The 11,405-nt window shown below is 49.7% G+C and overlaps 1 pseudogene; it reads right to left on the bottom strand.

The window, feature by feature from the left end:
- Positions 1-2,003: 2,003 nt before the first annotated feature.
- LOC140691677 (alpha/beta hydrolase domain-containing protein 17A-like) lies at positions 2,004-9,208 on the bottom strand (annotated as a pseudogene).
- Between the last annotated feature and the right edge of the window lie 2,197 nt (positions 9,209-11,405).

Here is an 11,405-nt window from a genome sequence, read left to right as displayed (position 1 = left end):
AGATCCAGCCCTCAAGGTGGTTCAGTTCCAACCCTTTCTGTGAAGCCAACCCTGAGTATTTTGACACATACTCTCCTTTCTTGGATTTCCAAAAACAACCATCATTGCTATTATTTATGACTATTGTGGGTAATTATTTTGTTAGGCGTTTTGCCATCTAGTCTCAATCCTTTGGTGCTAGAGATAGGTCTTCTCTCTTTTTATTTGTCCTAGTGCCAGTCATAGTGCCTGATGAACTGTAGGGGGTCCAACATGTTGGGGGATTGGCTGATATAATGATAATCAAACAAACTCTTCCTTTGAAGCTCTAAAGCCTGTTGGAGGAAAGAGCCATCCCTCTCCATGTGCCTTCCCTATATCATTCAAACTGGCCACATGCCTGGCGTTTTGTGGCCAGTGAATGTGGATGGCTGGGCACTTTTCTGGGCATTTTTCAGAGACTCTTAGGGCATTTTTCAACTCTTAGGATGATGTTGCTTAAGAGTCTGAGCTGTGTAGTGCTCAGGCGGAGAGCCAGGTCAGAGAGCTTCCAGTTCCAACCATGCTGCCTTCCAGTCACTGGCCTCCTGGTCATTCAAAACCAGCCTGCAATTGCACACCAAATACCGTACTAGGGAGGGTGGGTGGAGGTAGGGGTTAGGGATGGGCAGAAATCTTATGGCCAGCACAGTGCCGTCTACGGAAAAAGATAGCCTCCCCTCTGCACAGACAAGAAGAGCTTCCTCTCTCAGCTGCACTCCAGGAGAGAAGGGGATGTGAGGTTCCTGGCAGCACAAGTCATTGACTTATGGTGGTAGCATTCTAAAAGGTGGGTTACACAGTCAGGCTCAGCTGTACCTCAGACTGATATGTGTTCAGAAGGGCTGACAGTACTCTCTTGTGTTTTGTTTACTCTTCCTGCCTTGAGAGATATGTACAGAGCATGATCTCTATTGTTACATTAGTGAGAATGAAAGTATGAAGACGTTAAGGGAATTATCTGAACTCATACATACAGGGAACTGGGGACAAAACACACATTTTCTGTCTCACAGCTTTATATTTTGTATCAAACACTAGCTTATGTTTGGCTAACATCCACGAGGACTAGGAAGATAATATGGAAAGGTTAAGCATTCTGGGTGGAAGGAGGGACATTGCTCCAGCTTCTGTAGTTCCCTAACTGCATAAGCTTTAGGTTTTAGTAAATTAACACATTGAAAAATCTATATCAGAACACCATACAAATACATTAAAAAATTATGTCTCATTACACAGTAATTAAATTGAGCAGTCACCTTGTCAAAATCACCCATGAGAGACTCCATAAGGGAAGCCAATGACAAATGCACTGTTACCTGTGGGGAGTGGTGTAAAAAGCAAAATGCACAAAAATCAGTTTCACCCAGGACAGGCTATAGATAACGTTACAGATGAATGCTAAATACTACACGATAGGAGCTGTCTGATTAAGTTTGGCTCTTCCTCCGTTTTATTAAATTACCATCTCCATGTCTTAGCCTCCTTCTTACACAGTATTATCTTGTCCTTTGAGTATCTGACAAATGTCTCCTCATTTATCCACATATGTGGTACGATCCTCCTCTCATGCTCTTAGATTTTCTCACTGTTACACTCTTACCACTGTTCTGCAGTCTTCCCAGTGCTCCTTTGTGGGTGATACCTTACGCAGAGCTTTGCGTGTGTGTCTCTTACACCTTATTATCCTTTTATTTGCATTCAGGTTTCTCAACTAGGTTTTTTTCCTTTTATGTTATTTTATTTTATTATTATTCTAAAATATTTAAATCCTTAATTTCCACTTTCACGTTCTTCTATCGTCCTGTTTCCAAAAGGAAATGAGAGCATAGCTCCGTCGCCTGTACATTGTCCACGGTCCCTGGGCTGGGGTAGGTCCCGACTCCTACCTGCCAGTTGCTTCGAGGGTGTGGAGCACCCGGGGGCTCACATGCAGCCCCCCGGGAACGGCACGGGGTCCTGGCGCCCCCTCCTTATTGCTGAGGTCTGGGTGTGGCTGGGCGGCCGCTAGGCTAGGCGCGCCGGCTGGGGCAGCTCCTGGGAGATGCAGCGGCGCAGGCGCTCCAGGTTCTGGCTGTGGAGCTGGATGTCGTTGTGCCCGGAGGCCCCCACCCACAGAGGCTCCACGGCCTTGGGGCAGCGCTCGTAGAGCGCCAGCCCGTGCGAGAAGTCGGCCACCTCGTCTTCCAACCCGTGGATGATGAACACCGGCGACGTCAGCTTGGGCCCCTTCTCCATGCTGTGCGATCGGGGAGTCACGTTAGGCCTCTGCGCTCCACCCCCGCTGAGGCCCCGCCCCCTGGGTCCCCGCCCCGCGCTCACTTGGGGAACGCGTCTAAGTAGTAGGTCTTCTTGGTGTCGGGGAAGGCGATGCGCATGCCCGAGGTGCAGCACCACCGTGGCGCACTCATAGCGCGAAGCCAGGTCCACCGCAGGCACCGTGCGGATGTTCTGCCCCTATAGGATGTTGCTGTCCCGGCTGATGCCGTACCTGGCAGCGGTGGGGGCAGGATCAGCTGGGACACAACGCGCTCACACCCCTCCCACTGCCCGCCCTCCTGGGGCAGTCCCCTATTCTCCACGCTTAGGCTCGGCCCAGGACCCTCCCCTGACCCCCAACCCCAACACCAAGGAGGCGGTCGGACCAATACAGGAGGTAAAACAGAGATAGGTGTGAGGGGAGCTGGCCGACAACCACACCACTCTGCCGTTTCTTAGAGAGTATCTACTTGATCACACCTGGGCAGTGCACCTGTAAGGGCCCCACCCGCTCCTCCTGGTCATCCAGCTATCCCCACCCCTACACATGCCTGACCAGGGCCACATGCAGAACCTGCTTGGGACTTTCCTGTCTCTGCTGTTCTGAACTGGACAGCCCTTCCTGGTCGCACTGGAAGGGGGCGTGTCTTCCAGCAGCCCTCACCCCCACCCTCATCCACCCTCTTCGCAAGCTGTGGGGTGGCGATTGGAGGCAGCTGTATCCTCTGATGCCTCAGCGAGTTTGCAACCCCTCAGTGTCCCCATAGCCAGTTAGGTTAGTACAACACAGGTGAGCAGGAACAACGGCTCCTGAGAGAAAATGGGTCGCCGCCACCTCCTTCTCTGGGCCCCTCCCCTACCAGTGACCAGGTCCTGGGGCCCACCCGCCACCCCAAGCTCCCCTAGCCCCACACCAGCATGGCTGATCCAGCACCATACCACCAGGTGCTCCTTCCTGACCACACGAGGACCATTCACCACCTTCCAGTGCTGGAGGTCTCTGTGGCCTTCCTCCCACACACCCATGACCCTGATCCCAAAGGAGCCTCTCCTCTCAGTGGCCAGGGAAGGGCTGTATCTCACCTGGGCAGCCAGACTGTCCATCTCCCTGTCCACCCAGGGGCCACCTGCACTGTCCCTGTCCTCTGGCCCAAACCCCCAGACAAACCTCCCGGCCTCGGGGATGCTATTTGGCCTTGTGCCCACTACCCTGGCTGTTCCTCCCAGGCCGGCTCTCTGGTTCGCTGTGAGCACCGCTGTGCCAAGCCCTGGCCCAGTCCAATCACCCAGCTCCAGGCAGGGACCCCCAGCTGCAACCTGGCCATCTCCACCTGGACAAACGTGGCAGGTGCCGGATAGTTTGGCTCTTCCAGGCCTCCCCAGCCCCAGATCATGGCCTGGGCCCAAGCCTCCCTCCCTCCTGCTTATTCTCAGCTGTTGGGGCTGAGGGATTTGGTCTCTGGAGGTCAAGGCGGGTAGAAGGACCAACAGATGGAACTCAGAACTCTCATCCCTATGTGGGGTGTGATTCTGCAGTGACCCCCCCTGAGCCAGCGGCGACAGGCTGAAGCGGCCGAGGTTGGACACATACCTGCACCATGCCACCCAGCACAGGTCCCCACTGCCAGGGGACACCACTCTTAGGGCCTGCATCAGGGACTGCTAGGGCATCACTATGGCACCAGGGCCCCCGCCTCCCCATGGCAGGTGGGCTTTGGTCCTGGCATGGGCTGGTCACTCCAGTGGGCCAGGCAGGGCAGAGCTGGGGCAGCCAGCCCTGTGGAGGCAGAAGGCGCAGTCTCCAGGAGGGTGGGGGCTGGGTGCGTCTCCCTCTAGAGCAGCCCGGGGCGCAGGGCCACACTCTGCACTCTGCACACGCTGGTTGAGACGGAGCCACTGTGCTTCGGTGAGTGAGCACAGGGGTGGAAGGGTCCGCCAGGGTCTGCATGACCAGGGCGGTGGGGTCCAGGGAAGGAGGTGTAGACCAAACCACAATGGCCCTGTCTTGAGTCAGGCCCGTAAGTGTGTGGTGGACACCGTGCCCGTGGAGGACCCAGCTTCTGCTTGCCGACCTCCCACCAGCCACCAGGTCTGTGCTGGGTACTAAGCTGCCCAAGGGAGCCTTCCAGGCCCAGAGGAGCCCTGCCCTCAGGATGTGACCATGATCCATTACCAGCACCTGACACAGAGGCCCTGCCCCACCTACCCTGCCCCCAAGAGCTACAACAGCCTGGTTGGGGGGTGGGGCTGAGCCCTTTTACCCAGGCCTCACACACCACCTCCTGAACTGGGAGGGGCCCACAACCACCCCTCTCCATCCAGGTGGAGCCTCCACTCCTATGGGGACCAGTGCCAGGCCCTGTCCCTGCCTCCACTTAGGCAAGGGGCTTCCAGGTGGGGCCAGCCCCAGGGAGGCTTGAAGCCCACCCACCCACCTCCCCACACTTGGCTGTCACCACACAGAGAACACACAAGGCCAGGCCTTGCCCTGTGGCCCAGGGTGGCCACAAACAGGCTCCCTTTCCTACAGGCCCACCCCCTTGGGCTTCCTTCCTCCCCAAGGAAGCCAGCCTGAGTGCCTGAGGGGCACACCTTGCAACCACCTGGTTTCACCTGGTCTGATCACCTGTAAGGCAATGCTTGCCTGCCCTCCCCTATCCCGCTGCAGTGCAGAGCTCACCTGGTGTGCAGGGCCTGCTGGGCAGCATAGATGTCAGCATGGAGGCTCGGCTCGGAGGGCTTGCCTGCGCTCACACTGCAGCTAGAGTGGACCTAGGAGGTCAGTGCTTTGTTTTCTGGGGGGAGGTAATTAGGCTTATTTATTTATTATTATATTTAACAGAGGTACTGGGGATTGAACCCAGGACCTCGTGCATGCTAAGCACGGGCTCTACCCCTGAGCTACAATTTACTTCTTAGTGTTCCATATCCAAATCAAACAGCATATCGTAAGAGAAGTCTTACTGCTTGGTAACTTGCAGGTTAACTGTTCTCACATTGCTGACTGCAGAATAAAATAAAATTCTGACCCTGTTGGGAGACATGTGACAAGCCTTGCGTCTCTAAGGCAACTTCTGGATTCTACATGCTAAATTCCAATACTTGTGACACAAGTTAAAATTCTCAGATGGGCAGAAAAAAAGACTACATCTCGAAGGGCGCTTTTTCACAAAAATAAGACAGAAATGAAAATTGTATTTCTCCTCATTTATTGAAATGTAAACACAAACATGGCAAACTTTTTCTGAAGAAGATTTTTAAAAATTAAAACATTTCAGCCTAAAGAAGTCCATTTCTATATGGGCACAACACCTCCAATTCACACTTTATAAATCTCCTACATGTAGAAGAGCTATTGGTCTATGAGGAATTTACTCTTTCCTGGCTCATCAAAGGTGGAAAATAGGGTTAAAGGGAGAAAAAAAGAAAAAGGCCCAACAAATTTACACACACACACCCACACTTCCACACTACTGTTTGTAACAAATCTTCCATAGCAAGCAAGTCTCTAGATAGACCTGTGTCACCAAGGCAAAAAATAAAACAAAAACTACTGTTTTTTGTCATGCTATCCCTATTCAAATAAAAAAAAAAGTCTGTGAAAATGTCCATACCCTGTTAAGGTGCAAAGAAAGTAGCAAGCCATTTGGTTGTACGTGCATTGGGATATTTCAATATAAACAGAAGATTAAAAAACTGAGTTTTGGGGGAGGCTGTAGCTCAGTGGCAGAGCACATGCTTAGCATGCACGAGGTCTCAGGTTCAATCCCCAGTGCCTCCATTAAATAAACAAACAAACATAATTACCTCTTCCTCCCCAAAATGAAACCTATTAACTCAATAAATAAGCTGAGTTCTTTGCGGGCAGGAAGCACTGAGTAGACACAACTCAACACCAGACAGAAGGCGACCTTGCATGAAGTGAAGCACGTGGTTACTTCCTCCCCTGACATCTCTGTTTTCCCCACATAGTTGGAGAATCACGGACTCTAGTTAACAGGGGCGAGTGTAGACTCCAGGCACTAGTGACCCCCAGTGGGGATGGTGTACATGGTGGACCCGCATGAGGGTAAGTTGTCATTGACACTATGCAGTGACAGCAGAAAGCAAAATAAATTTAGTGTCTTTCGTAAAACTGTAAAATTCTCAACAGCTGTCCAGTCTCTGCGCTGCCTGCACCAGGCTGGATGGTGCCCACAGCCCCACCGGGGCCATGACATCATCTGGTCACCACGCTGCTGTTTTCAGCATCGTGACCGTGTGATGAGGAGACAGAAGTTGGAAGGAACCGTAGCCAGGGCAGCAGCAGCAAAACCAGCATTCATGTCCCTGAGGGGACGAGAGAAAAGGAAATAACTAAGCCACCACTAACCGGTGTGTGCCCTCTTCTCTGCCCACTTCTTCCCAGGAGGACGGCTTTGTTGTCTGGCAGCTGTCACTCCTGGGGTTTTTTGGGCATTACTACGGGTGATGGCTCAGGGGCTGCGGGTGTGGGGCTGGGGCACCGTAAGATGGGTTCTCCCTCGAAAAAGGAAGAGATGGGAAGGAGATTAGAGTGGTGAGGGGTCCTGGGGCTGAGTTTAAAAAGCATGAGTGCGGTTGGGGGGAGAGCGAGGCTTTTTAGAGAAGTTATGTCCTGTTTTTTGGAATCTCTCTGTGGAGAGAGTTGCTCTTGACCACTGTTCCTTCATCCACGACTGCACGGTTTGCTGTTAGGATGTACCCTCGGCTGCTGTAAATTTCTGTTCATTCCAGTTATGTCTGTTTTTAGACAAAGTGCAAGCACCTTGTCTTTAACTTTCAAGGAGTCTGTCATTTCACACCAGAGGAACTTCACACCAGGCAACTTTATGGGAAACACATGTGGAGCCCCCAACAGTCACCAATAAGTGACTGGAATGCAAAATAATTGACACAAGGAGGGAAATGCGCTCTGCTCCCGTATCTGAAGGAAGACAAAGCAAAGTGAAACAGCAAGAATAAAATTATGTGGTTGGAAATCAAAATGATAATTTCTTGAAGCTTAAACAAATGGTTCATTTAAAATAATTCCACTTCTTGTAAAAGTAAAAACTTCTGAAAGGTGAGATTGAGAAATTTGGAAGGAGACTGTGGGCCACAGGGGAAAAGGCTGTGCAATGAAGAGCATTCATAAGGCACCAGGATTTTCATCCTCCCCCCACAGCAGTAACTCCAGAGGGACTATTTATGCAGAGGCAAAGTTGGAAACTAATTACAGGTTTTGGAGATAATACGGTAGAAGCATGCTCTGTCAGAAATGAAAGAATATATGTGTAGATAAATCAGTCAAAATCCCTCATTTTACAAAAGAGGAAACGGAGCTATTCATTATTAGAAGTCTTGGAAGAGCTCTTAATTCTACTTTCTTTGTTCTTAATCTATACTAGTTGCTCCTGGTACAAAGTTTTGACACATATTCTTTCTGTTCTAGAATATCTTACCTAGGCTTACAGAGACAAGGTCCTACAGAGAATAAAAATTATTTTTCAGAAAATCTGCACCTTCTTCCCAAACTTCTCAGTGCAAAATGTTCTCAGATTGGGAGAAAATGTTAAATTTAGAAAAATGTCTAATTATTCATTTGAATAAAGCTATCAAGATGTTTTTTCACACAATTGTAATATAAAATAATTTCAAACCTTAGGTTTTTTTCTGATTCAAAAACATTATACACCTAAAAATTTTGAGAAAGAGTAAAAGCTTATGAAGAAAAGTAAGAAAAAATCATTTAGCATCCAACAATATGTTTTGGTGATGATTCTCCAAATTATTATTACATTTACTGGAATAATTTTCAATATACAGGTTTGTAACCTATTCTATCATCTAAACATTATTTTAGAACTTTTTTCTATGCTGTTTAATATTCCATTTATTTCAATAACTGCATAAAATTTGATCATATGTCTATATCTGTGTGTGTGTGTGTTACCTCTGCCACCATCATTTATTCCACTGATTTGTCATGATGTATACACATGGTCGGCTGTAAACATTTTTACATGAAATCTTTTCTCTAAATTTTAAGGAATTATTTCCTTAGGAGATATGCCTAGAAATGCTCAAAATGTACTAATATTTCCAAGGGCATTTTGTTTTCTAAAAACCTTTGACCAATTTATAATCTGCCACCACTGTGTGACGCTCCAGCCTCACTTCAGGTCTGCCAGCAATGAGTTTTTTTGTTTGTTTTTTGTTTTCTTTTTTTTTTTATGGACTTACTATGTCTACATGTCAGCTACTCTTTTAAAAAAAAAAAAAACCTGGACAGATTTATTCCACTGAAATTGGCTCCCGTTAACTAGTATATTTAGTTGGAATAGCTATTCTGAGAATAATCCTTCACAAAGAAATTATCCGTATCAGTTATTTTATGCCAAAAAGTTATTCTCTATACCACTGGCAGGTCTAAAAATTCAAGTCGGTTTGTTCTTGCGAACTTGAAATACAATGGATCCCATAGTACATTGTTAATAAATGACAGCTCTGGCCCTGACCAAAACGTGTTGATTTAACTCCAAATGAACTGAAATAAGAGCCAAAATATGGGGAGAAAGAGGAAACGCTTCCTCCACCCTCCACCAGCGCGTTTTCTGAACAGGCTGCTTCTCTTGGGCGTCTGCTCTCCATCCCTTCCTGCTTCCCTTCGGCACATCTCAAGGGGCCCCTCCCGCTCTGGGGAGGGCTGCCAAGTTCTGCGTAAGTCTGCAAACGGCCTTGGGCCACGAGACTGGCTGTCGGCTTGGCCCACGGGGACCCTCCTTCATCCCGGGCATCTAGGCCCTGAGAGCAAGGCGTTCACTCCCCGTGCAGGTGTGAATGGCAGGAAGTCCTTCTCCTAGGACAAGTCCCAGGACAGGGCCTCTGGGGTTGGCAGGGAGCACACACTGAAGCCCCACCTGAGAGCCATGCTAGGAGGGGCCGTAAATTCAAGGTGGTGACCTTTCCCATCTTACACTTTGCAGATGACCAGGCTCCAAGAGAGCAGAGGGGAGCAGGTGCCAGAGGACAGCCTTGGGTCCAGGGCCAGTGGGTCCTGTCACCAAAAGCACAGCTTCCCTCCCACGTGGAGCTGTGGCGGGGCCTCCAGAACTCGGGGGAATGCAGGCACCCTCTTCCCACCTCAGGAACGCACAGAGTGGGAAATCATGCCTTCGCGAGTTCCTGGTTTGCAATTAAACCCTCAATCTGGGGATCTGCCTGGCGGCGAGCTAAGGGGATCCAAAGTCCAAATGTCCATGCCGGACCCCCGGTTGCTGGGCGGCCGCACATGGTCCCCGGGTCCCAGCCTCACATCAGGCCGCTGCCTCCCGCCTGCGCAGAAGTTGGAGGCTGGGGCCCGGGGCACAGGTGTGTTCTGGGCTCCCGGCTACCAGGAGGGGCCACGACCCCCTCCCCTTCCCTGGGTGCGAGTATAGCGGGGAAGGGTGGGGGTTACAGGAGCCTGAGGGACGGCCTTTAACGGTTGGGCCCTCAAGGACAGCCCTCTCCCTCTCCGTCCCGGACCGCGCCCGCCCACCCCGCGCCTCCCCGCGCCCCATCCGCGCCCGTGGAGCCCCAGGCCGGCGGTGCAGCCAGTTACCAGGGCGCGGAGAACATGACGCAGTGCGCGGCGCTCTGGATGCCGCGCGTGCCCGTGCCCGTGCCCGTGTACAGGTGCTTGGCGTGCGGGTCCTGCCCGTCCCCGCCATCGGCTGGGGGGGACCTGTCCGACGCTGCACCCCCCCACCCCCGGCTCCTGTGCCCGCGTGCCCCAGCGCCCGCTCCGGCTCAGCAGCCCCAGTAGCAGATGCGGGGCGGCCGGACCGGGCCCGGGGCCGCGGCGAGAGGAGGCGCCCTGAGCTCGCGGGTATCACGGCGGGCTGGGCGCGCTCTCTCCGCGGCAGTCAGCGATGTGTTTTATAGATCGCATTATTTGACAATACCAGGCTAGAAAAGTCATAGCTTAATTAGAAAAGTCAGGTAAAGTGGAAAACAAAACACATACACATACCTATTATATAAATTTTATATAACCCTGAAATATGTTAACTTGCATCTTTTCTGATTTAGAGACGAAAGGCTTCGACTTAGCTCTTTGCTTCGTCTTTATTGCATAAACTACACCCACCCTACATCACTCTGATTTTCAGTTTTTGGGTTTTGTGTTTGTTTTTTTAGAGTGAAGCAAGAAATCAAGGACACTTAGAAAGCAATAGGGATGCAGAAATCCTGTGACCTTTAAAGAAATTTGTGACCCTGTTTTTATGTTGTTGCCTCCAAAATGATTTTGACATACATTGCTTTACTCTTCAAAGCAGAAGTGTAATGGATTCGTTCGTTGTAAAGGGGAGGGTAAGGACAGCTCTCTGGTCTTCATAACCTTTTTATTTGCTGCTGAACATTCGTTATATCCCACTATTTTTGGAGTAGAAACTCATGATGAAGTACAGTCTAAGGAAGAGGTCAGAAGTGATACCTACTAGACCACGTGTCTTTCTACTGTTGTGCACAGAGCAGAGTCTTGACTTGGGGCAAATGGCTGTTATTAGCTTTGAGTCTTTTCACACTGCAAGAAGCTTTTCCTTAGTTCTTATCACCTGTAAATACATAAAAAGCTAACTGAGAATAGATATGAGTACTACTATTTACTGCCAAAAGGCTGTCTGACATGAAATGCTGTGGAACAACAATATACACTGAAAGATCCGCTCTCCACCTGTATTGCATTGTGAAAGTCTGACAGTTCAGCAATTTGTTGCATTTGTAAGTAACCAGCTTATGTATTCTTCTCTGACATTTAAAAATATCTGTGGAGATTATACTAGCTTTAGGTGTACAACATAGTGATTCAATTCTTTTATAGGTTACAGTCCACTTAAAGTTAGTATAAAACATTGGCTACATTGCCTGTGTTGTACAGTGTACCCTGCTATCTTATTTATTTCATCCCTAGTAGCTGTGTCTCTTATCTCCTGCCCTATCATGCCCTCCCCTCACCTCCCCCATTGGTAACCATGATTTTGTTCTCTACATCTGTGAGTCTGTTTCTGTGTTGTTATATTCACCAGTTTGCTTGCTTTATTTTTTAGATTCCACGTATGTGTGATTCTACATACAATACTTGA

The sequence above is a fragment of the Vicugna pacos genome, chromosome 36 (genome assembly GCF_048564905.1).
Source record: "Vicugna pacos chromosome 36, VicPac4, whole genome shotgun sequence".
NCBI classification, from domain to species: domain Eukaryota; kingdom Metazoa; phylum Chordata; class Mammalia; order Artiodactyla; family Camelidae; genus Vicugna; species Vicugna pacos.
The sequence above is the reverse complement of the archived record's forward strand: the minus strand, read 5'-3'. Positions and strand labels throughout refer to the sequence as shown.